The 26,424-nt window shown below is 53.2% G+C and overlaps 1 protein-coding gene across 4 annotated transcripts in view; it reads right to left on the reverse strand.

The window, feature by feature from the left end:
* LINGO1 (leucine rich repeat and Ig domain containing 1) overlaps positions 1-26,424 on the reverse strand; it is a 195,239-nt gene that overhangs the window by 39,480 nt on the left and 129,335 nt on the right. For all 4 annotated transcript variants that reach the window (XM_060617980.3, XM_060617978.3, XM_060617977.3 and 1 more), the window contains one exon: positions 24,169-24,254. The gene's annotated coding sequence lies outside the window, so the exon portion shown is untranslated. The remainder of the gene's footprint in view (positions 1-24,168; positions 24,255-26,424) is intronic.

The raw sequence follows: 26,424 nt of genomic DNA on the forward strand, positions 1-26,424 counted from the left end.
CCCTGGGGGAGGGAAGGATAGCAGTCTATAACCCCATTTACAGTCAGGAAAGGGTGGTCCAGAGAGCAGGGGCTTTCCCGGGGTCACGCTTCAGGAGGTTCTGGTAGAGCTGGTGTCACAATGCTGGTCCCCTTACTTGGCAGCCTCATTTTCCAAGGATCTGGAAGGGACCTCCCCAGAAGGAAGGCTGGTGCCCCAGACGTGACAGGCAAGGCTTCCAGGAGAAGGAGCTGGGGGAGAGCCAGAGACTCAGCAGATGCGGTAGTTCTGCTGTAGAGCTGCCCCCGTGGCCTGGGCCCGCCTGGAGCCTGGTTCTGCCCCTAGACCCCAAGCCCCCTAGTTGTCACCCACAGCCCTCTTCCTGCCATCTCACTCTTCTTCCCCGTCAGGAAAGCTCCTCTCTACAAGGCCGCCTCCCCAGAACATGGCCATGGGGCCCCACCACACCTTTGCTCAGGGTGGGCACCCCTCCAGGCCCAGGACCACATTAACTCATCCCTCCCTGTGCCCCAAGCCAACGCCAGGGACCATGTCCTGAGTGATAATGCCAGTGGCAGCTGCCATCTAACGAGGTCTACTCCAGTCCCTCCACTGTGGTGGGCACCTCGGGAAACCTGCAAGGCAGGTGCTAGCATCCCCATTTCATAGAAGAAGGAAACAGGCTCGAGGAGGCTCATTTGCCAGAGACGCCACAGGTATGAAGAGACGGGGCCAGATTCACACCCAGATCTGTCTGCCCCCAAAGCCTGTATTCTTAGCATATCCACCCCCCAATCCCTTACCAGATGGATGGGTGGAAACAGCCCTCTCCTTTCAGCTCCCTGCACCCCCCCCAGCCCCACCCCTGCACGATTCCTTGCTCTCCACACAGCCTTCCACGTCTACCCACCCAGACATGTGGAATCCCACTTGCTGAGCTACTACAGCCCAAGGAGCCTGTGACATACTTGGGTTAGAACAGACGCCTGCCCCTGACTGAGGCCCCGCCCCAAGAGCAGGCCCCGAGCCTCCTGACCTCGTCTGCCCCAGTGTCACTGTCCATAGAGTGGGCACTCAGATGACAGGGATGAAGATAGGGAACCTGGAAAGGGGTCAAAGAGTTGGCTTGAAACGAGGCAGCGTGCGGGGATGTGGGTTGAAAGGAAAAGGTTTACCAAAGGCCTGGACAAGGGGCCAGAGGGGACACCAGGCCCCACTTTGGCCTTCGGCTCAGTTCTGGGGAACACAGGCCCCTGATCAACCCCCAGGAGCTCCAGAGAGCCCCCATTGTTCCCTCTGCCTCACTCCATCTCCCTCCCTCCTTGTCTTTTCCACCCCCTTCCCCTGCCCTTTTTCCCTTCCTAAAAAACACAGAGAAATGGGATTCATAAGCCTACACCGCCTGCAAAGTATGGTTCAGCTTCCCCAAAAGAGGAAATGCCAGCGTGCGGGTTCTCATGGCAACCCCAGCTCCTCCCCCTGCACCCACCCCGCGCCCATATGGTGAGATTCAAATGGCACTGACTCAGCTGGGCCCTGGGGTCCGGGGCCCGGGCCGCAAAGGGGTGATGCTGGTTTACTTGGCTGCTGTTAGCCCTGGCCAGAGCCAGGGCTCCTGAGTAGCTGAGTCCATCTCCTACAGGGACTCTCATGGGGGACGGTGCACAGGGGGCTGGCTGTCCAGCTGTCCCAGGCCCTACCCAAGGAGCAGAGAGGTGAGGGCAATATTCAGGAGCTGCTTCAACCCTGACTGGGGGGACCTCTGTGGTCAGCAGTGATCTAGTGCAGTCTTTGATGGGGGGAGGGGGAACAGGGGCCATGGGACAGATGATGACAACCCCCTCTGTCTCCCATTCCTTCTGCCCTTGTTCCCTGATATATGCCATGGACTTCGCGAGTTCTGTGTTAGGTGTGGAGGGAGCAGGTTACGGGATGGCGCTGGGCTGGTTTCTGTGCCCCAGGTGGTGGCACACCAGCTACCTGAGCCGCGCCATCCCAAGCCACAGCACAGGCGTCCAGCAGCCCCGGTCTCTGAGCGGCAGAATGAGGAAGCGAGGCTTGGGCCCTTGCCATGACTGAGCTGCCCCGGGCACCGCTCCTTCATGCTCCTAACAGTTCCCAATGCCCAGGGCAGCTCCCACCAGCCTGCCGTGTGGACTCCTGGTTTTCCAGGCCAGTTGGCATGTCTGTGACTAATGAAATGGAAGCTAGTGCCAGGCAGGCTTGGGGACAGCAGGGCTGGCGGCTGAGAAGCAAATCTTCTAAGACCTGGCACTCACCCTGCTTCCTTTCCCAGGGCCCTGTAGGACAGACAAGCACAGCAGGGCAGCAGAGAGGCGTCTAGGTCCCTGGGATTACTACCTGGCTCCTCCTCCCTCTACCCAGCTCTTCCCTGAAGCAGCTGCTCCAGACCTGGCCAGCCTTGAGTCACGGTCAAAAAACCACCCTGAGTGGGCTAGGTGGAGGAGGGACTGAAGTCGTGAGGAACCCAAGCCCCAAACCTGAGGGGAGTGAAGGTTGGGACCCACTTAGTCTGGCTTCATGAATGTGGTTCCCTCTGCTACCTTGGGCCCATTGGGCCCATTATCCCTGGATGCTCCGAACCCCTAACTTCCCTGTCTTGATTCTTCCAGTATTCTCCCCAATTCTAATCCCTCTCCCCAGACATTTCTTTGAGTGTCAGAGTCATGGAGCCCCAAAGGGGATGGGCCTGACTCCTTAGGAGCCCAGAGAGGGCTAGATGCGGCCCAGTGAGGGTCAGGAACTGCACAAGATCACAAAGCAAGTCTGGGGTCAAGCTTAAGGCCCTAAAACAGGTCCCCTGCCTTCCTGCCCAGGGTCTTCTTGGGAGTATCAAGCTGCTTCCTCTGATTCTCTCTTCCCCTCAGCTGACAGGAAGGAAGGAAGGAAGGAAGGAAGGAAGGAAGGAAGGAAGGATAGATGTGGGGGGAGCAGGGATTCAGGAACAGATGGGCTCTGAGGCTCCGCCGCGGGGGGCCCGGGGGAGGGGGAGGAGGCCCGGAGAAACTGGAGCTGATACAAAGTTGCAAGTTAAAACATTCTCACACTCCCGCCTCCTTTACTGTTCTGATGCACCAAGACGTGACAAAAATGTGTCAGATTTTTAAAAAACCACACACATACACAAATGCCAGTCCCCGTCTTTGCCGCCCGCCCAAGCCTGGGCCATCTGTTCCCGGGGGTGGGAGGGGAGTGGGGCTTGGCAGTCGGCGCCATCACTTCGGACACCCCCAACCCCGGGGCTGGCCCAACAGCCTGGCCCAGAAATGGCCCTCAGGTGACGGTGGCACATCTAGGAAGGTGAGCGCTGGGACACTCCCAGCCACACCACCCCACCCCGCCACCTGTCCACACCAGCCCTGCCCACTCAGGACCCCTCGCCAAGCCGCGTTCTGCCCCTCTTCTCCTACTTGCTGTGTGTGGGGGCACGGGGCCCAGAGCCCACCTTCCTGGTAAGGAAACTCAGGCCAGAGAGGAAACGACACTTGCCTGCGTCCGAGTCCACACCCCTCACTCGTTCACCGAAATAAACTAGCTGAGCAGGGTCTGGCACCAGCATACTTCTGGGTACAAGGGCTTTAGCGCTGGACAGACACGTAGGCCCTGTTCTGCTCTCCAGTAGCTCAAGGCCAGGGGTGGGCATGAAGGCTGACCAATGAGGAAAAGCGCAGGGACAGACGGGTCTTCCAAAGGGAAAGTGGTAAGGAAATTCAAACACAGGCAGGCCAGGCGGCAGGGGCTGGAGGTCAGTTGGCGTGACCAACCACCCTGAGGCGCCTGGCACTGTCCAGGTTTCAATAGCAAGCCCCAGGCCTGGGCAAAACGGGATTTTTGTCACCTGAAGTACAACTTCAGTTGTACTACTTTACAGTGGTACTTTAAGTTGGGCACATTTGAGCTGAATCCCAAACAGGCAGACTCAACTTGAGGGGCTGGGACCCTGAGGGAGGGGGTAGGCTCGGGGGTGGGGGGTGGGAGAGGCAGATCACATAACGCCTGGTGGGGGGGTTATTTGATCAAAGAGTCAAATCAGGGATCGGCTTGCACATTCTATAGAGAAAAAGAAATTCACCAAGGCTGGAGGCCTGGGGCAAGGGCAGTTCCCTGGGTCCTGAAGCTGGCAGGGACCAGATATTGCCAGGTACCTGAAGCTTCCTGAGGGAGTAGGGGCTTTAGCCCAAGGGCACCAGGGAGCCACTGAAGGGTATAAGCCAGGGCCTGATATGCTCAAGCAAGTAAGAAATGCAACTTAGAGACTCTAAGGCCCCAGGCTGGTCATGCCTTCATGGAGGGCCCCTTCTTGCCACCCCCAGAACACCATCCACCAGTGTCCTCATCCCCAGATGTGTGAAGTCTGGTCATCCTTCCAGGGACAAACCAAATGCCACTTCCTCTGAGAAGTCTTCCCTGACTTGATGAGAGGCAGGTATAATCATGCCCTATTCTGGGCTCCTCCACCTGAGGATTCCCAAGGATGGGTCCCATGGGAACCCTCATCATAGTGGCCACCCTGTCAGCTCCCACACTTTGTCACACTGGATTGTCAAGGTCATGTGACCTTGATCCACATTCTGAGTGTGGACACGGAGGTTCAGAGAAGGGAAGTGGTTTGCTTGAGACCACACAGCAGTTGATGGTTGAGTTCAGCTCAGAATTATGTTACATCTGTCTGAGTTCAGAGTCCCTGGGGCCCTGTCCTCAGGAGTTTGGGGTGGGGAGAAGCAGAGAATGGCCAGCTACCCTCCCACAGAGGATAGATGACTGGTCACCATCAGGGTAGGCTGAATGGGCCGTGGGGTGTGGCAGCTGGCTGTATTGTAGAAGCGGGCCATGCTGGGAGATTTACAATGGAAGTCTCCCAGATCAGTTGCTGAATTTCCAGACAGCGTGACCTTGAAAGCTGGCAGGTGGGCGAGGCTGGGGTGGGGTGAGGAGGGGCAGTCTAGGAGCAGCTACTCAGCCTCAGGGATGCCCAGAGGTGCCCAGAGGACCCAGGGAACGGCGTGGTGAAGATGCAAACGGGCAGGGCCTAAAATGCCACCATTACCTCACATTCATTTGTTTGAAGTGGTGAGCGTCCCTCTTAGAGTGCGATAGACCCTCCTCACCCCTCACCTCAGAAGCAGTTCATTAGGCCATCCTTCTGGATAGGAAGATTCAGCACAGTTATTTCTCTTCTCTCAGCCTCGGTCTCCCCACGTGCAAAATGGGGATCCTCATCCCAGCTCCACTCACCCTGTAGGGTTTATCTGAGGCTCACATTCAATCAAATTTATAGCCGGGCTCCGGGGCACATCTAGCTGGAGCAGGGTCAAGAGTCCGGTCAGAAGGCCAGGCAGCTGCTAAGCCATAAGAGAGTTGGAGGGGTTCAGAGACCAGAGAGGACGTTGCCTTTGACTCCTCAGGGGGCCTGTGTGATGACTCTTAGCACCAAGGGACTTTCTAAAGGGTGCTTGGAGATCGGTGGGAGGGGGGACAGGCTGTCTAGCCATCTCATGGGAGAACTGTGAGCTCCAGGGAGAAGCAGAGCCTCCCCTGCCCTGCCAAGGTGACCTCAAGCAAATGCCTGACATGGTTTGCCATGCAAACAACTAGAATCTTTTCTATACCAAGTGGGAGCCAGGATGGAGGATGAGAGGAGGGAGAGGTCTGCCTCCTGCTTCCTCATTCTCCTCCTGCCCCTCCATATTCTTTCCTTATCTTCTAACCAATTTAGAAATTCATCTAGGTAACTGGATCAATTAAATGACTTAATACCTGTACAGTGTTAACAACAGTGCCTGACACAGAGTAAAAACTGAGTGTTAGTGGTTATTTTTGTTATTATCAACATTACTGCTGTAATGCTCCTCTGTTCAAATCCAAATACCATAGGTAGGATAAATTGCTATCAGTCACTCCCACGTTAGTATGAATTAGTTTAAAAAGCCACCTTGATGGGGCACCTGGGTGCCTCAGACGGTTAAGCATCCAACTTCGGCTCAGGTCATGATCTTGTGGTTCGTGGGTTCGAGCTCTGGTTTGGGCTTGATGCTGACGGCTCAGAGCCTGGAGCCTGCTTTGGATTCTGTGTCTCCTCTCTCTCTCTGCCCCTCGGCCATCGTGCTCTGTGTGTGTCCCTCTCTCAAAAATAAATAAACATCTAAAAAAATTAAAAAGCCATCTTGCTTCCCTGCTCACCCTAACCAAAGGTCAGCTTCTCTTGGGATGTGGGTGTGTGTGTGTATGTGGGGGTGCATAAGAAGCAAGATCTGGGCCTCTGAGCATCAGATTTCAGGGTGAACCTAGGTCTTCCCAGTCCAGGTGGATAAGGTGGAGAGACAGGAGGGAAAAGCTTTCAGGGGCTTGAGAGTCTGCCCCTGGTTCTCAACCAAACCACATGTCTGGTTTCGGAGCAGGGAAATCCACAGAGACAGGGATGCAACACCCACCCCTTCCCAGGACAGGTAGGAGGGAGGAAGCAAGGACCCTGAGCTGTACCTGAGCCTGGCTGCCTGTTCACTACTGTGCTGGGCACTGCAGGGAGAGACTGGGGAGACAGTGACGGATTTAGGGGGTGATTATGGGCAAACAGAGTGGAAAAGGAAGCCCTTCGGGTGGCAAATAAGCTTAGTAGAAATGAGACGGGCAGGGGCTGTGATGAGAACGGCTATGCTGGGCACAGGTGGGCACTCGCAAACAGGCCTGGTGGGGAGGCTGGGCGGTAGGGCCCAGTGCCCAAACCCCCAGACCTCCCCAGAACCAAGAAGAGAGAGGAACAGAGGAGAGGCCAGTGGGGCCTTTGGACTGACAAGATCCCACAAGAGTGACAGGGTCAAAAAGCATGAGGGACTGTGGTCAGACTTACAGAAGACATTCTTGGCTAGCACAGGGAACAAACCAGGAAGTCTGAAGTCCGAAAGACAAGTGACTAGCCCTCTCACAGGGGCTGGTCTCAGCTCTGCCTTAAGGCAGTGAGCAAAGCCTTGTTGAGAGTGGTCAGTTGTGGGAGATCCCCTCACCAGGAGCAGGTCTGTGTCCCCTTTGGGCAGGCACTCTCCCTACCTATCCATATTCCTGGGAAGGCCTCCCTTTGGGCCTCAGTTTGCGTATCTATGAAATGGGGATAATAGCACCTATCTTGCCAGGCCATGTGAGGATCCAAATGAGACACAGTGCAGGTCACTGTCCATTCTCAGCTAGGCCACCATTGCTGAGGGCAGGGCTGACACAAGCCCTTCTCTGGCCAATGGCTTAGATAACGTTTGCTGGGTAAACAGTTGGGTCACATGCCCTAGAGCTTGCATCCCACTTTCCTGACCTCCCCACCTCTGTTCTCTTCCCTTCTGCCCTTCCTAGAGGGGCTGAACAAGCTGGGACACAAAGAGGTAGAGGGCCTATACATTCACTGGGCCTCGGCTTCCCTGTCTGCACAATAGCTTAGCTGAACCAGCTTAGCTGAACCAAGGGCCAATGTTGGGGAGAGATGATCTCAGATTCTGCCCTAATCTTCATGGGCCATTCCTGCCAGGGACACTGCCCACACCACATCCTGCCCTGCTCTCTTTCCAGTTCGGGACCCTGCATGGCCCTCCAAATGGAGCCAAGAGGAGGTGAGGGCTGAGGCGGGAGTCACCTCAAGCACAATAATAATAACCAGGCTGACAGTTTGAATTATACCTTTTCCAGTTTCTTACCCTATTGATCAGGGAGGACGCGCATATGTGAATGTGTGTGTGCCCCTGGTCCGGGGTCCGGGGTCTCCACACATGGACTGGGTCAGTCAGGTTAGCAGAGGGATGCCATGCTGGCAGCTCGGATGCCCCTGGGAGGAGCTGGGCTGGCCTGGGACCCCTGAGCACAGGGCTGCAGCCTGGCCTGGTTGGGGCAAGGGAGCAGGGAACTCCTTTCCACAGGTTCTCAAGGGGTTGGGCAGACTGTCCAGGAGCCTAGCTAGTGCCACAGGGACCCCAGTTTGAGGCGGGAGACCCAGGTCTGCCCCGGTGCCCCATCTGAGGAGGCCACGACCCTGCCGCCAGCTCTGCCTCTCAAACTCCAACACTCTCCACCCTCTCCTCCAGGCCTCCCCTGACCCTCAGCTCCTCACTTCCAGGCCTCAAGGTCAGGGACTAGCTCCCCTTTCCAGCGTTTCCTTGAACGCCTTGGCCTGGGAGTCCAGGTGCCACTCCACAAGTGGCTGGTGAGGAAGGGGAAGTGAGCTGCCCTCTCCATGGCCTAAAAAGCAATCCCTTTAGCCCCTTCTAAAGCTGAATGGTCTCTGGTTCCATACTCTAAAATAGAGTTCTTAAGTCCATGAAGTGACTCCTGAGCCATCCTGTGCACGTGTGCCCTCGCCTATCACAGGCATATACACACATGCAAGTGACTCCAACATTTCAACAGCCAACCCTCACATGGGTACACACCTCCTATACTTGAAAATAAAATGGGCATCCCAGCTGGGATGCGCTGGATCTGGGGGTTCTGGGACACACTGGCAGGAATTGGCCTCTGGAGGAAGCTGGGAGGCCTGGGGTCCTCTCCCTCCACCCGTCAGCCCTTCTGAGGATCTGTCTCACCTCCATTTAGCATCAAGCTGGAGGCCCAGGCTGCCCCAGGGGCATCAAGAAGTCCTTCCTTGTATTTAGCTTAAATCAAATCAATTCTCTATCCCTTCACTCAACAGACATTCACAGGCAGGCACTGAGGACCCCACAGTCACCCTGTAGAAGGATGGAGAGATCTGCTAGGTCACCTGAGAACCAGGGGCAGGAAGAAGGAAGTAGCTTCGGTGTCTCCCAGGGGTGGGGGTGGGGGGGGGCTACCTGTGTCCCTGGGTGACTTAAAGCATGGCAATTCCCCATGATCCAGTTTTCCCAGAGAAATGGGACACTCCACCACCTCTCTCTGCCATCCAGTCAGGTGAATGTCTCTCTGAAGTCACTGGGTGTGGTGGGGCCCACTCTGGACCTCAGGCCTGTCTCAGGCACTGACTTAACCCCTCGGGCTCTCACTTAGTCTCCACTCCAAGCTCCATCCTGAAATGGCAGTGATATCTTTAGCTGTTTCTCAGTCCACCTTCTCTCAGAAACTGCTTCCCTGAGGCATCCTACCCAGACCCGGGCCCTTGCCATCTACTTGCAATTCCACCATTGGGGGTCTCCCCTCCAGCTCAGGCATTCTGTGCATAGTGTTGCTAGCAGAGACAGGCTTCTTAAGACCAGTCCTTGCCCCCATCCCCCAAACCTCAGGGGCTGAGGGTCCAGTAGGTCCAGTAGAAAGCCTCTGTCACCCTCCATGCAATCAGTGGAGCATATGGCAAAAATGCCCTGTGAGTCCTGGTATCTGGAGGAGGAAGACACTGAGACCCTGGAGTGCGAGGTTGCCTAGACGGGAAAGCCCAGGGAGGGCCCAGGAGGGGCAGGCCCGGGGTCCTTCTGCGGGGCATCTCTGGCAAGCTGGGGCAGGACTAGGGCAGGCCTTGGCCATCAGATCACAGCCCAAGTTTGCAACCCTAAGCATTTGCTGGGGAAGGTGGGGAGATGCCATGGAGCCTTCCCTGGGAGACTGACCCAGATTTCTCTCCCTCTCTCAGCCACACAAGAACACTGAGCGTGTGTGTGCGTGTGTGTGTGTGTGTGTGTGTGTGTGTGTGTGTGTGTGTGTGTATTCTCAGCTCTGGCAGGCTGAAGGGTGGGAAGGGAGGAGGCTTGCTGAAAGCTCTGGGAAATGAGAGAGAAATCCTCCCCAAATCCCTTGCTTCTGTCACTAATAGCTGGAATTCGCTCTTGACAACAAGGTGAAAGGCCCTGAATCCTGGGGCCTGACCTTGCCGCCAGGAGCTGCAGCCCCAGGCCTGGCTGTTGGAGGAGAGCCCCAGGCCCTTAGTAGTCAGGGCTGAGCCATGACCCCACCCTCTGGCCCTCCTGACCTCTCCTTTCTGGGTTATATCCCATAGGTTCCTCTGGTCCTATGGCAGTGAGCCCCCCATCCAAGGGGCTATGCAAGTGGTGGAGGTGGGGAACCTACCTGTCAGGAGCTCATGGCAGGTACAAAAGAGGATGGATAGCCCCTCTCAGCCTGAGCTATCCCTTTAGTGCCCACCTCCACCCACAGTGCCTGTCGCCAGGAGGCCAGACCTCAGGACCCAGGGGCAGGACTTATGAGTAAGAGGCAGGGCAGAGGTGGGCCCAGGCCTGGCAAGAGTGGGTTTGGGAGCTTTCCAGCCCCAGTGGGAAGAAAAGGGTGTGTCCCGTGGGGCTACAAACTTCGGCCAGAGGCTCTCATGCACACGTACAGATGCAGGATTGTACTCCCTGGGACACCCTCCTTCAGACATGTGGACACACAGCTACATATGTATATACAAGGACACACTCATGACATACACACAGAGACCTGCATGTACAAACAGAAGCATGCCTGTACACCCACCCGTAAGTGTGAGGTCTACACACAGGTGGACACATGTGTGTTCATGCCTGTGCACATGTAAACCCGGGCTAGGCAGTGCTTGGTTCCCTCCCAGTCTACTCTGGGCCCAGGAGGCATGTGAGAGAAATTTTCCCCTGAGACTGGCCACTGGGTGCTTAAGTCAAATCCCAGAGAACCTTCTAGCGATAAGTCTCCAGAGGGAAGCCTCCTTCTCTGCCAGCATTCCCAGCTCCTTGCCTGCCCGCTACCCTCAGTGGGCCCTGCACCACCTCCTCGCCAGCCAGGCCTTCTCTGCACCAGGCACGGTAGCACCCTGGCTCTGCCATGGACCCTGAGAGCTGAGGGTCTTGTGCCTGCCGAGGACCCCAATATCCCACTGAAGGACAGGAGGTACCCTATCTCACCCACTGCTTATGCGTGACCCCGTGTGGGGTTCTGGCACCGTGGGGCCTCAGTCTCCCTCCTCCCACCAAGGCTGACCCTGTTGAGGGGGTTGCTTGGAGGGCTGGGAGCTCTGATCACTGGGATGTGTGGCACAGGTGAATGCCGTCATGGTCCAGGTGTATCTGGTTCCTGAGCCCAAGGCAGCCTGCCAGCATATGTGGTCAGGGCACCCTTGGTCCTCACCCTCTCCCTGGCTGGCTCAGTCACCATACTGGGCAACACCACCCACCCACAGACACTGGTCTATCACACATCACCCTACACGAAAGGAGAAGCACTGAGCTCCTCCACAACAAGCCCTCAACATTAGGAGTTGTCCTCACAGGCCCCTCCAGGGGTCCCAAGCATCTGCAGAAGGTGGGGGTGCACCTATATTTCCAATGGCTACCACAGCCACCCCCAACCCCTCTCTATGAGCAGGCCCACCCATCTGGGTATTTTGTAATTGAACTTGCCTCTTCCTGAGGCCGACCTTTGCATAGGCTGTTCCCTTTGCCTGCGGTGCCCTTTCCTCTCCACCAGCCTGAAATAGCTCCTTCTCTGTGCCACCTTCCTCCCCCATCTTGCCCATCCCCACACGGTGCTCTGCTACTGCCTCCACTGTGCAAGCTTTATCCTGCACTGGTCACGTGAGGTTTTGCTTTAGTCCTAAGAAGGCCGTGAGCCCTCAGGGCAGGGCCAGGACCAGATCATCTCAGCGTGCTTAAGACCCTCCATAGGGCCCAGCACCGGGCACACAGTAGCCAACAAGTGCTTGTTGAACAAATGAATAAATGATGTGAACACAGGGACATCCTTGCCAAGTCCCGGAATGAGCTGAGACACAGCTTTGAACGTCTCTTTCGAGGGTGGGCAGCTTAGCAGGCGGGGCTGCCTCTCTGCCTCAGGGAGCCTTGCAGTCAGACCCTGGGCCCTCATTCAGCAAATACCACTGGCTGGGCAGTCAATGTGTGAGACCCCCGTCCAGAGAGCACACAATACTCCCAGGGCAGCACGCACACTCCAGGGAGCCAAGGAAGGGGAACCACTTGCCGATTATGCCACCTGCTGTGGGGCCAGTACTGGGCTGGGGACTGGGGGGGGGCAAGGAAGACATGATGATGACCCCTGCCTGTTCTGGGACTCTCATGGAAGAGAGATACAACTGGAGGAAATGACTTGATGGACAGAAGAGGCAGAGGAGGGGTGGCTCAGCAAAAGGGCTTGGGCAGGCTCAGTTTCCTTGAATCTCAGTTTTCTTCATCTGTAAAATGGGGATAAGAAGTGTACTTATTAACCCAGAGGGTTGTTATGAGGATCAAATTCTTGTAAGGTGTTTTTTATGTTTATTTATTGAAAGAGAGAGAGAGAGCATGAGCAGGGGAGGAGCAGAGAGAGAAGGAGACAGAAGATCTGAAGCAGGTTCCATGCTGACAGCAGAGAGCCTGACATGGGGTTCAAACTCACAAACTGCTGAGATCACGACCTGAGCCAAAGTCAGATGCTTAACCGACTGAGCCACCCAGGCACCCCTCTTGTAAGAGGCTTTTAACAGAACCTACCATAGAATAAACACTCAAGAAGCAAGAGTGGCCACTATTCCTTATTTTATCATTAGTTCAGAGCAGCCCTCCACTAGGCGTGCAGCAAACAGGCAGGTTGGCAGCAAGGGAGCTGAGAGATGTCAAGGACTGAGTAACTTCTCCCTCGATAATGGCAGTCTTGGCTTCCTCTGCTTAAGAACCAAAGGATCTAAAGAGATCTGGGTGGAGGGACACTGAGGGGAGAACTCCCTGGAGGGGGGAGGGAAGCCTGAAACAGTGGGCAAGGAATCTCCCAGGGATCTGAGTGCTCATCTTAGCCCTTCTGTCTGAAACAGCGCACGGATGAGGGGGCATGTGCAGTGGCCTGCAGGAAGGGGCTATGCTTGCCTTGCTGTGGAGACTGGCACCTGGGGAGATATGCAGAGCTGAATGTGGCAGAGCTGGGAGGTTCTCCCAGATGGAGGAGGGCAGAGGAGCTGCTCTCCTGCCTCTGGCCACCTGGGAGGGCTTGCACAGAGCCTTCCTGGGTTGTGGCTGATGCCTATGGGCTTTCCCCAGGGGTGCGGAGGCCACTCTTTAAAGGAAGCCATCCTAGCAGAACATGGAGGGGTGAGAGGCCATGGAGCGAAGGAGACAACCTGGGAAGTGAGGTCCCAGGGGGATGAACGGGGTGAAGGGTGCTCTCGAGGGCTGTGCTCAAGGATAGCAAGCTCCCAGGGGGGAGAAGGGGACAGCTGCCGACCTTCTGCTCAGCCCCCTGCTTCTCCTTCTCCCTACTAAAGGCCAGTCCCCCATCAGCCTTGTCAGTATGACATTACCAGGTTGACATTACTAAGCCAGAGCTCCTCCACTTGTCTGCCAGATCAGTCCTCAGCCGTGGAGGAATTGCTAATTCCAACCACAATAAGGAAATATCAATGATGGACATCAGTATTATTACCTCCCTGTCCCCACCTGTTGATTTAGAGATGAACAGAGCCCTGGGGCCATCTCTCCCTGTGGAGAAGGGAGCACCCTCCAGCTGGATTCATTCATGAAAGTGGGGCCTGTTTCCTCTGGGCAAGGTCCCCTCCACCAACGGCCCAGGGCTGGGGCTGAGGGCAAAGGGTCCGTGTGCAGGGAGGAGGGGCTAGTCCTCCCGCTCAAAGCCCTGGCTCGCCAAGTGACTTCAAGCATGCCTCTTTGCCTCTCTGGACCTCAGTTTCCTCCTCTGCCAAATGGGTATGATAATTCCAGTCCTGCCTACCTCGTGCAACGTGGAGGAGAGAGTGAACTGCAAATGCAAGACTTTTATTGGCTGGAGGAGACAGGTGGGGTAGCTGAGGGGCTGGGGGGTGCTGACAAAGGGACAGACAGGTCCCAGCTCAATGAACTCTCAGAAGCACTTATCCTTCCCACCCTCCCAGCCCCACATCCAGCACTCAAAACTTGGTAGAAACCAAACACTAAAGTCAGAAGAGAAGCAAAGCCTGACTCCAATGTACACACAGCAGGCCAGCTGCCGTCTGGTGTCCCTCACCCCTGAGCCTGTGAGGACTTTGGGGCTTTCAACCCACACCCAAAACCCTGCGTACCATGCCAGTCACAGGCAGCACTCACACACAGGGCAGCCCTTCCCCCAGCAAGAGGGTGTCGTATGCAGGTATCGTCCCGAGAATCAGAGGAACACGGCGTCATGGAGAAGCACCTTCAGGGGCAACCCAGGCAGCTGTGTGAACTGCCCTGTATATGCAGAGTGTCGTCAGTCGCTGGCGCATATAAGCGCGCACACTCAGAACACACACGTGTGGCCAAGTTCATAAATCAATGTGCACAGGCCAGAAACAGGAAGCACACACAGGTACACACACGTGTATGCACGCAGGGTCTCAGGCCCAGAGCCAACGCTCTTCCTAGCCTGTGGAAACCTCTCCCTGTCGAGAAGGAAATCAAAAGCCCCATGCGGCCTTCCAGGCACATGTGGCCTCTCACGCTGTGGCCAAGCCAAGCAGCAGCGATTAGGTGGCTGGGAAGTGCAGCCCAGCGTGGCCTGAATATTTCACGGGAGATTTTGCTTCACAGAAAATCCCTTCTTCGCCTCCGTGCATGTCAGGGTATAATTACCCATTAGGTAGCAGAGCAGAAACCTGGGAGGACGTGCGTGCAGCTCCAGGTCTGGGCCCCTCGCTCTGCCTCTGCCATACGCCTGGTCTGGCCCAGCGGGGCCCATCCCACCTCTCACCTGCCTCTGAGGGAGGGACAAACAGATGGCATTTTGGGACACGAGGTGTCCTGGCCCAGGGTCACCTCTGCCCTAGGTCCTCAGACTCTGTCCCCACCTAAGGAAGTGCCAAAGCCTCCCATCCTCTTGCCCGCCCTACTCAGGACCTCTCTGCAGGGGCGGCTGGCTTTTCTCACTCCCTTATCTTCCTCTTCTCTCAACTTCTGGCAGTTTCCTGAACAAATGGCAGAGAAGAGCAAGACAGAAGAGGGAGAGAAGGGAGAGAGGGCATCTTGGCTGATCCCTGGAGCCCCCTCGTCTCCCAGCGTTTGCCCACCAGGGTGGGGATAGAGGGGGAGCTTCACACCTCCCTGTAGGAGGACTCTCCCTTACCCTTTTTGCCCTAGAAGAAAGATGTCCACTGGGCCTAGGTAACCTCAGGTGGTATCTCCTCCTGGAAGCCCTCCAGGACCCCTCTCCAGGTCAGAAGCCTTCTCTGGCTCCTACAGCCCCCATCTCCCCTGTATTTCCCTCCATCACTGTTCTGTAATCAAGGGCTCAAAACGTAGATGCCCACAGGGGCCAGAGAGGAGGTGACAGAGCGTGAATGGGCACCGTAATGCTACCGGGAATGGCAGGACCTGAGAAAAATGGAGAGCACATGCCCTGACGGAGGCAGCAACGCCAAGTGATGTCATGGCCCAGCGATCCACCTCCCAGGATAGACACAAGAGAACAGAAAACATGTCCCCACAAAGACAGTTACACAAATGTTCATAGCGGCATTATTCATAACTGCCAAAAAGAGGAAATGATCCAAATGTCCATGAATGAATGCATAAACAAAATGTGGTATATCCATAAAATGGAATATTATTGGGCCATAAAAAGGAATACTGATACGTGTTATAACATGGAAGAACTTTGAAAACATTATCTTTAGTGAAAGAAGCCAGACCTGACAGGCTACCTGGTGTATGATTCCATTTTATTTGAAATGTCCAGACTAGGCAAATCCAAAGAGAGGAAAGTAGATTAGTGGTCGCCAGGGCTTTAGGCATAGAGAGAGAAGGAGTAACCACTAATGGGTACAGGGTTTTCTTTTAGGGTAATGGAAGTGCTCTGAAACAAGGGCAATGACTTTTGTCACTCTTGTGAATACACTGTAGAAGACTAAATTGTACACTTTAAAACGGTGAGTTTTTGGGAATGCAAACTGGTGTAGCCACCCTGGAAAACAGTATGGAGGTTCCTCAAGAAACTAAACATAGAATTACCCTACGACCCAGAAATTGCACTACTAGGCATTTATCCAAGGGATACAGGTGTGCTGTTCCGAAGGGACACAAGCACCCCCATGTTTATAGCAGCATTATTGACAATAGCCAATGTATGGAAAGAGCCCAAATGTCCATTGATGGATGAATGGACAAAGAAGATGTGGTGTATATATACACAATGGAGTATTACTCGGCCATCAAAAAGAATGAAATCTTGCCATTTGCAGCTACGTGGATGGAACTGGAGCCTATTATGCTAAGTGAAATTAGTCAGAGAAAGACAAAAATCCTATGACTTCACTCATATGAGGACTTTAAGAGACAAAACAGATGAACATAAGGGAAGGGAAACAAAAATAATATAAAAACAGGGAGGGGGACAAAACAAAAGAGACTCATAAATATGGAGAACAAACTGAGGGTTGCTGGAGGGGTGGTGGGAGGGGGGGATGGGCTAAATGAGTAAGGGGCACTAAGGAATCTACTCCTGAAATCATTGTTTCACTATATGCTAACTAATTTGGATGTAAATTTAAAAAAATAAAAAATAAAACAAGTTATAAAAATAAAATAAAATAAAATAAAATAAAATAAAATAAAATAAAATAAAATAATAAAATGGTGAGTTTTATGGTATGTGAACTGTATCTCAATTTTAAAAAACAAAATTGTTTGAAATGGAACAAAACAAATCCACAAGCCACATCCCTGGTTGGGGCCTCCAATTTCTGTCCCCTAGTTTACACATCTGTCTCTCCCACAAGAATAGAGAGTTGGCCCTACCTGAGGCCCCTCTGTGGTCCCCAGAGCGGGCACCCAAGAGCAGGCACTGATCCACAACAGTGGCCAAAGCAGCACATTAACCCAGGCCACAACTTGTGCTTTGCAAAACGTCCCTCAGGTGGCTCTGGCCCAGAGTCACAGCTGGGTCTCAGGCAAGGCCACTAAGGCCCAGTGTCAGAGTTGACGTCCTAAAGTCATACAACAAGCTGCAGGCAGAAATGGGCAGAGGAGCCAGGCCTCCACAGGGCAGCAGGTGGCCAGCCCCGAGTGGGCACAACCGTGCAGGCAGTTCTGTTGCTGCTTCCCACCTCACAGCCCCCCAGGTTCCCCAAGCCTCAGAATTGAGTCCACTTGCTTGATCTGTCCCCAGTCTCCACTGGGGCCCTGAAAGCAGCTCAGCCACAGCAGTGAGGCCCCTTCCCTCACTCCTTCGTCAGCACCCCCAGCCAGCCCACAATTGCTTCCCATAATCCCTAGGCACAGCCCGCACCGTGACCTAGACACCCAGTTTCTTAGAGGCCCAGCATGACATGACTGGACGCTCAGGGTTGGCCATGGGCAGAGGCCGAGCTTCAGGTGCAGAGTGGCACCAGTGGGGTGACCAGCCATCCTGGGATTGACATATATGCTAAAGTGGGACAGTTCTGGGCAAAACAGGACAACTGGCCACCATACCTGGAAGAGCCTCATCCCCTTTCTCTGCCCTGGTGGGTGAGCCACAGGGAGAGGGGTTTCTTCTCCTGAAAGGTCCTTCTCTCTCTTCCTCTCCTGCTCACCTTCTTTTACTCTGCCATCCTGACTCCCAGAACCTTCCATCAGCAGAAAGAAATCCTCCCCGGCAGCATCTTCTTTAGGTCCCTTAAGGACAGCAGGTTTCCAGAACCAGCCCTGAGATCCCATATGTTTGTGGGGATGCGGTGGGGAGGGGCCAATAGAGTAAGGCCCTTCATCCCTCCTTCGTCTGCAGCCACCCTGGAGCCATCAGCTCCCTGAGGCAGGGAACTGTTTTCTACTTGGTTCACAGCTGTGTCTCCAGAAGACCAGGTGCCCAGTAAACATTTGCGGAATGAACGATTGAGTCTATTTTCCGCTCCAAGCTTCCCCCACTTCTTTGAAGTGCTAAAGAATAAAAGAGGGGAAACTCCTGGCCTTGGGAATAAATTCTGAAGTCTTCAAGTGGCCATGGAGGCCTCCTCCATCTGACCCCTCACACCTCTCAGCCACCCCCCAATTCACGACAGGCCCCAGCCCAGCACCCGCAGAGACCCCAGCAGGTGCCCTACCTGGAGGTGCTCTCGAACCTGCTCACAGATACTGAGCTCAGCTCCTCCCCTCCTGGAAGTCTTCCTTCATCACTATTTGTACCCCTCCCAAGGGGCTCCCTGCCCAGCTGAGCCCTTGCAGCAGCCCCGGGTACAGGAGAGAATGAGGGAAGAGCTAGGTGTGTGCCTGACACAGGTTACCTGGGACCTGGGCCGGCTTCCCGCTGGAAGGGTGTCTGGGAGTCTCAGGGTCTGAGTGCCAGCAACTGGCCTAAGGCCAGGGGAGGCTTACAGAGGAGAGGAGGGGAGGGAAAAGACAGAGAGGAAGAGGGGAGATGTAGGATTCCAAGAAGGCTGTCAGAGTCCACACGGTGATTAAAGTGGTTGGGTGGCCAGTCACCTTCAGATACATGATATCCCCCAAAGACACAGATCACTGCCCATGCGCAGAGTGAGGTTAAAGGAGGGGAAGGAGGCCCTTACGGGAGAGAAAGGCCAGCTTTACACAGTCACATCTTTCTTTACCTCCTGCCCTCATGCACCAGTGGGCTGGGAGGCTGTCGGGTACCTATCTGGGGCCTCGCACTAAGTCCTGACCCTGCTCACACCAAGCCCTAATCCTGGTCACATACTGAGTCCTGACCCTGGTCTCACATGGAGCCCCAATGCTGCTCACACACTGAGCACTGACCCTGGTCACACACCAAGCCCTGACCCTGGCAGGGTAGACTGGCCCTCAAAAACCTAGAAGAGGTTCTAGACACCTCAGCCTCTCTCCTATTACTATTCCTCAAGGCTTGGTGACAGATCTGGTCTACGGGTGTCACAGACAAGTTCCAGCTCTGAGTGACTGCTGGCAGCTGGTGCCCAAGGTAGCTAATGGGTGTCTGATTTCCTGACCTTCTCAAGACCAAGACTGAGAATGTGACAAGCCTCCTCTGATACCAGGACCCAGCAAGTATCTAATAGATGTCAGCCCCAGTCCCGGGTTTCCACACAGTAGCTGCCACTCCCCTGCCCCCCTCCCCTCCCACATGGATCCAGCTCCACCTCCCTCTCTTGCCCAGGGCCCAGAAGAAAGCTGTGAATTGCTGGGTACTGGCCTCCCCCCCATCACCCCTCCCCCTTCCTGGCCTTTCCCAGCCCAGATACACATCACACCGGCCCCCATTCAGTGTCCTCAGCTGGCTGTCAGCTAATCCCTGCAGAGGTGTTAACCGATAATTAAGATGTGAGCTGTAAACTTAAAGTGTGATTCCCTGCCAGGAGTATTCTGGTTTTAACAGGTTCCTCTTCAAAATGGGAAAACCTTCAAGACCTAGGCAAATAGCAGGCAGGGAAGCAGAGTTGGGCGGGGTGGTATATTTTGGGCCAGAAGCCCTTCTAACCTTCCTGGAAACCACTCCCCTTCCCCTCTCCCTTCACCTGGGTGGATAGAACACAGGCATGGGAGCAGAAAGCTGTCTCCCAGTCTCAGCCCCACTTCCTAAGAGTTGATGCCATTGGACATGTGTGATGAAAACCTGCCGAGCCTCAGTTTCCTTGTCTGCAAACGGGTATACGACATACATACCAACCCCGCAGAACTGTGCGGGCACACAGGAGGCCCTCAATACTGGACAGCTCCCATCCTCCCTAACTTCCCTTCGCTTCTTCCCTCACTGAAGGCGACTGTGTCAGCTTGCATTTCTGTCCCTGCACACTCCACCCTCATCCATCACCAAGCCTCGACTTTCTCACAAAGATCAGTGCAATCCAATGATGGCAATGGAGCTGCAGAGCAGGGAGGAAAGCTTACTCGATGAAGTGTCAAAGCCAACTGGCTGGTCTTTTAGGGAAAAACACTTCGATCCCTACCTCAAACCACACACCTAAAAACAGTCCAGGTGAACTACAGATTTAAATATTTTCAAATATCATAAACGACTAGAAACAACGTAAGACAACATTTTCAAAGCTTTGCAGTGGCCAAGGCCAGAAACTCTAATGGAAAAGAGTGGCAGACCCTGACTACAGGACAGTTTTCAACATTTCAGGGTTAAGAAAAACTCTATAAACTTAAATGACACACACACACACAAAACTGTAAAAAACATCTGCAACATACTACAGATAAAGGGTTAAATCCCTTAACCTCTTATAAATCAATTTGCTCTTGCAAGTCAATAAAATGTATTTCACACAACCACCGCCCACCCACCCCCAATCACTGAAGCCAAGGTCATCTGTGATCTCCCACAGCTAATGCATGATCAATGCTCCCTCTGCACCTTACTCAAACTTATGCTTGACCCCTTGGCTTCCAGGACCTCATACCTGCTTGGTTCCCCTCCACGTCACTGGTTGCTCTTTCTGACTCACCTTTTTTGGTTCCTCCTCAGCTCCCCAACTTTTAACTGAAGGAAGCCCCAAGGCCAGGTCTTTGGTCTTTCTTCTCTTTTCTATTTATATTCACTCCTTTGATGCTCTCAACCAATCTCAAGGCTTAAAATACTACCTTTATGCTGATAACCCCAGATTGTGTCTCCAGCCCCAAACTGTCACCTGAACTCCAGCCTCACACATCCAACTGTCAACTCCACACTTCTTGAATGTCTACTTCACATGTCTCCAGCCAGGGTCTGCTCACAGGTGTGCTACCTAGGCAGTCACACATTGTCCCTGAGTGTGGTTTAATGCTCTACTGTTACCACTTGGCGATTCTTAATCATTTTTTTAAAATAAAGGGCCACCATTCCATTTTCATTTTGCTCCAGGCCCCACACATTACATATCCAGTCCTGTCCACAGGTGAGCTCTTCTCCTTCCCTACATCAAACTCATTCCTTCTCCTCGCTGTCCAGTCTGTTGATGTCCAGTCTGTCGCTGCCCTTCCAGATACTTGGGCCCAAATGCTTGGAGTCATTGCTATGGACTAAATGTGCCTCTCAAAAGTCATATGCTGAATCCCAAACCCCTAATGTGATGGTACTTGGAGGTGGAACCATTGGGAGGTAATTAGGATTAGATGAGGTCAGATGGTGCAGCCCTGGTGATGGGATTAGTGTCTTTATAAGAAGAGGAAGAGTCCACCAGGGCTCTCTATCTCTCTGTGGTGCACAAAGAAGAGGTCCTATGAGCACACAGATGGAAGCTGTCTATAAGTCAAACAGAGGGTCCACACCAAGAACTGAGTTTTCCAGCACCTTGATCTTGGACTTCCAAGTCTCCAGAAGTGTGAGAAGTAAATGTTGTTGTTCAAGCCACCCAAGCCTATGGTATTTGGATATGGCAGCCCAAGATGACTAAGACAGTAATCCCTGGCTCTCTCTGTCTCACACACCACCTCATCCAATGTGTCAGCAAATCCTCTTGGCTCTACCATTAACACGCACCAAGAACCTCTTCACTTCTCCCCACCTCTGCCAAGCCCCCTTGCTCTAAGCCCCCACTGTTTCTTCCTTGGATCACTACCATAGCCTATTGACTGATCTCCCTGCTTCCCTGGCCTTCACAGTAGCCAGAAGGATCTGGTTAAAATGAAATTCAGATCACGTCATGTCACTATTCAGAACCTTCCATGACTCCCTTCTTCATCCTGAGTAAAAGCCAAGTCCTCAGGGTGGCCCATGTGGCCCTGTGTCATGTGCTCTTGATCCCTCTCTGGCCATACCTCCCACTCTCTCTCACTCCCCATGTTCCAGCCACTCTGGCCTTCTCACTGAGCCCTGCACGGACCAGGCCTGCCTGGCACTGAGGATCCCAAGCTGTCCACCTGATTCAGTCTCTTGCTTCCTGCCCGTGTCCTGAAGTGCCACCTCCCAGCAAAGTCTGACTACCAGATCCAGGCTCCCCAACATTCCCCACCCCTGCCCTGCTTTATTTTTTCCTCTTTTGCACTTAACACTACCACACACACACACACACACACACACACACACACACACACTATATTTCACTCATTTATCTGTTATAAGTTCCATGGAGCAGGTCTGTTTCATCAGTTTTGTTTACTGCTAGGTCCCCAATGCAAACAGTGCCCAACACATAGTAGGTGCTCAACAAACACCTACTGAATGAATGAACAGATACATAGAAAAATGAGCTGAGGACATAACATGAACAGGCAATCCACAAACGAAGAAATTAAAATGGCCAACAAACATATACGAACATGTTCAACCTCATCAGTAATCAAAGAAATGTAAAATAAAAGCAGTTTTACCTAACAGATCAGCAGAGATTTAAGGGATTGCTAATGCTCATGGTTGGCAAGGATGAGGGGATGAAGCCTCTTGCACATAGTAAGTCGGCACAACCTTCTGGAGGTTGACCTGGCTGTACAGATTAACTCCTGTAATGTGCATGCCCTCTGACCCAGGCGGTTCCCTTTCAGAGACACTCCTGAAGGACTCATAACCCCAGTGCATGGCCATGTACGAACTGGGAGGTTCCCTGAAGGAGATCTATAAACAGCCAAACACTGGAAACAATCTAAATGGCCACCGACAGGATTAACAATTGATATAAGGCTTAAAGACCAGCCAAACAACTGGACATAAAAGGATTTGAAAGAACTCTGGAATGACCTACACAGTATGTTCTTAGATGAAAACTCAAATGACACAGCAGTATAATTAGGATGATCCCATGCTTTTGCTTTTAAAATATGTTTATAAGTGCACAGACAAATATTTTGGAGGAATAAATATTGAACTAATTAGCAGTGTTTAGTCGTGGGGAGGAAGAGATTACGGACAGGCCTCGAACTGCATGCTCTACATACTGCTGGATTGTTAGATGGATACATAGATAGATACATAGATGGATGGATGGATGGATGGATGGATGAATAGATGGGTGGATGGATAGATACATGCATGCATAGATGGTGAGTGGGTGGATGGATGGATGAATGGATGGATAGATGGATGGATGGATGGATGGATGGATGGATGGATGGATAGGTGGGTACATGGATGGATAGATGGGTAGATAGATAGATAGATAGATAGATAGATAGATAGATAACATATAGAGAACATATATTACATTACTAGTCAGAAAAATGATTCCAATTGCCAAGAAGACACTTCTGTCACCCCAGTGTTGAAAGACACAGAAATAGGACATTCCAAGCCCTCCATTATCTGGCCCTGTCTCTTCCCTGTTGCCCCCCACCTCCAGCCCCACACCCCATGCACTCTGGCTTCCAAGCACATGAGACAATTTTCTATTCTTGGTTCTTTTTGCAGCTCCAGGCCCATCTCACAGCTCTGTTCACGGGTACAGAGGCCCAGCCAGCCCTACCTCATGGCCTCCTTGGCCTGGACTCTGCTGTCAGAGAGCCAGAGAGGAGAAGACAGGCACCCTGAGAGCACAGTCAACAGCCTCCTGCGGGAACCCCCAGGGCTCTGCCCCAGATTGGCCTATGGGAACCTGGGGGATCAGGAGATGCCCACTGATTGTGACCTATTCAGGCTTGGCCACCCCTGGGTCCAACACATCCACCACAGGCACTGGAGACAGCTGATCCGAAGGGGCCAAGGTGGACCCAGCAGGGAGGACTCCGCAGGAGAAGAGGGGCACTGGGGCCCCCTCAGGCCCACTCAGGTTGCCAAATTTAGCAAAAATCTGGGGATATACTTATGCTAAAAAATGATTTGTTGTTTGTCTCAAGCTCAAAATTAATTGGATACCCTGTAAAGTTTTCTGGCAAGCCCAGCCCCAAACCCATCCCACCTTTGGGGCACTTGGCCCTGAGCAGAAAGCCTTCATCTGGGGTGCCCAGGAGCAGCAGAGAAATGCCAAGTGGCTTAAAAGTCAGCTGGGCTGTTCCTGGTGCCCAGGAGGAACACCTCTGCCCTGGAGGGGTTCTGCATGGAGTAAGAGCTGTCACTCATGGAAGCACACACACAGGGCTAGCATGGCGACTCTGGCAGAGAAACGCCAGAGTGACAGCAAAGGGAGCCCCACAGAGACAGAAGTACCACAGCCAAAGTACTTAGCAAGTGTGTGCAGTGAAACGACACTGAACAAACCGCAGACAGCAACCATGTCAGAAAAACCGAGGCTGGCAGAATTAGATGTCCTGGGGCCTCTCAGTGTCCCCAAGTCCCCCAGGAGGCCCTGCTACTGCCAGGGCCTTCAAACCACACCTGTGCCCACACCACTGCCCCTGGGAGGGGCTCATCCACAGAGGGCCTTCCTGCTCCTCACTCCCAGAGCCCTCCCACCCAAAGCAGAGGCGTGAGGCGACGTGAGTCCCCTTGCTTTCCCCTTACCTGGGTCAGACGGCGCCGGGAGGCAAACAGATCAGCCTCTGGGGGCCCGGGGAGCAGCAGCCTATTGGTCTCGGTCCCAGCATGCACTGCAATGGGAGAGCAGGAAGGTTAGTGCAACTAAGATGGGCTTCTGCTAGTCAACCCAGGATGTCTGGCCTCTGCCTCACCAGCACCCACAGCACCCTTAGCAAGGTCCCAAAGGCCCCCTACCCCCGGGCCCTCCGTGCCAGTTCCCTGTCCCAGCCTGCAAGTCTCTGGCTGGCTGACCACTCCTCCCTGCAGGAGGCTCCCTGACCCCTCTCCTCCTTGTCAGGGCACCCCTCCACCACATGGTCCTCCTCCTGCACGTGGTCACAAGCTGCTGTTTCCTGCCTGCCCCCCTTGCCCTGCCCTGCTCCCTGGGCTGCCTGACCCACATCAGAGTTTCGGTCACCCTCTATGTATGTCCCCCAGTGGTGCCATCATGCCCAGAGAGAATGGAAGCCCCTGCCTTCGCCTCCTCCCTGGCACAGCACCAGCCTCTCTCTGCTGGCCCCCACCTCCTCCTGATCCTCACAGGCCTGGCTCCTTCTCCTCATCCAAGTGTCCAGGTTCAGTCCTCAGAAAGCCCTCCCTGACCTCTGTATGAGGGCGGCCCTCCTAACCCGAGTCACGCTACTCTGACTGATCTGTCACTCCAGTTTCCCTGTCTCAACAACCTCACAGCAAGCATTTTTTTTTCCAGGCAGGTTAATTGAGCTACAATTTACCTAGAGTAAAATCTACACTTTCCAGTGCAGTTCTGTGAGTTCTGACAGCTGCATGCAGCCATGTTACCACTACCACATTCAAGGTCTAGAACAATTCTACCACCCGAAAAGTCTCCACGTGCTTTTTGTAGTCAACTCCTCCCCAACCCCAGCCCCTAACAACCACTGATCTATTTTCTGTCTCTATAGTTTTGCCTTTTCCAGAATGGCATACAAATGGCTTTATCTGTATGTATCCTTTGGAGCCTGGCTTTATTCATTTAGCATATAATGCATTGGAGATTTACCTTTGTTGTTTCTCTGTTGTTCCAAATTTCATTCTTTTTTATTGCTGAATAGTATTCAATTGTTTACCCATTCACTAGCTGAAGGACATTTGGGCTGTTTCCAGCTTTTGGTGACTATGAATAAAGCCACTATAAATATTCACATACAGGTTTTTATGTGAACATAAGTTGTTACTTCTCTTGGGTAAATCCCTAGCATTAGGATTGCTGGGTTATATGGTAAACATATTTTTAACTTTATAGGAAACTGCCAAACGGTTTGTCTTCTCTTTTCTTTTTCTTTCTTTCTTTCTTTCTTTCTTTTTTTTTTTACCAAACTGTTTTCTGAAGTGGCTGTGCCCCATATTGCAGTCTCACCAGCAACATATGAGAGTTCTGGTTGCTCAGTATCCCAAAGCTTTTCTTATCAGGCCCTGCCAGACACTCTGGGTTTCCCTGGCCTCGGCCGCCCCAAGTGGAAAGAATGAGCCAAAGTCATGGCCTTGGGTCTTCTGAAACCCTTGCTCTTAGTGGTCCCATAATACCCCTTGTACAGAGGATTTTACTGCTCACTAACGTCTGGGTGCATTTCCTCCATCCCAGCATAGTGTCCCCTACACTTTCTCAGCCCCCCCTTGCAGTGAGTTGAGGCTATATGAGAAGTTTTGGTCAGTGGGCTATGAACAAAAGTGGTGTGTGTCATTGCTGGGCCAAAGCATTTAAGACTCTACCACTTTCTCTTCTTTGCCACAGTGACTGGAAGAGACCATGTGTTCCAGGTAGGACAGCTACAAGATGGTGGAGCTTCTATCGGCCTGGGCCCCTGCATGACGTATGGACCAGAGTCTGCCACCCTCCCCACTTCCCACACTGGATATATAACGGAAACAAAGGATATACTGTAAATAAAGGAAGAAAGAATAAGGGAACCTTTGTTGCACTAAATCACCAAGAGTTCCTAAAAAACCTGTTGGTTTAGCACAATCTTGTCTTTCCTACCATATCACCCCTGGCCACTTGGGGCACATGACCTGTATTTGGTTTGAAGGGATGCTTGATGACTTTCTGAGTGAGAGAACTAAGCTCCATTTGGGAGCCCCTAAATAACTAGGATTTCAGTGGGGGGCAGAAATATGTCAATCCCCAGTTTGAAGGGCTCTCTATCCACAAGGAAAAGGGGGAAGTTTCAGGGCCTATAGCAGGATCCACCAGCAGGGCAATTCCCATCTGGAGAAGGGAGG

This window comes from Panthera onca, chromosome B3 (genome assembly GCF_046562875.1).
Source record: "Panthera onca isolate mPanOnc1 chromosome B3, mPanOnc1 haplotype 2, whole genome shotgun sequence".
Lineage (NCBI taxonomy): Eukaryota > Metazoa > Chordata > Mammalia > Carnivora > Felidae > Panthera > Panthera onca.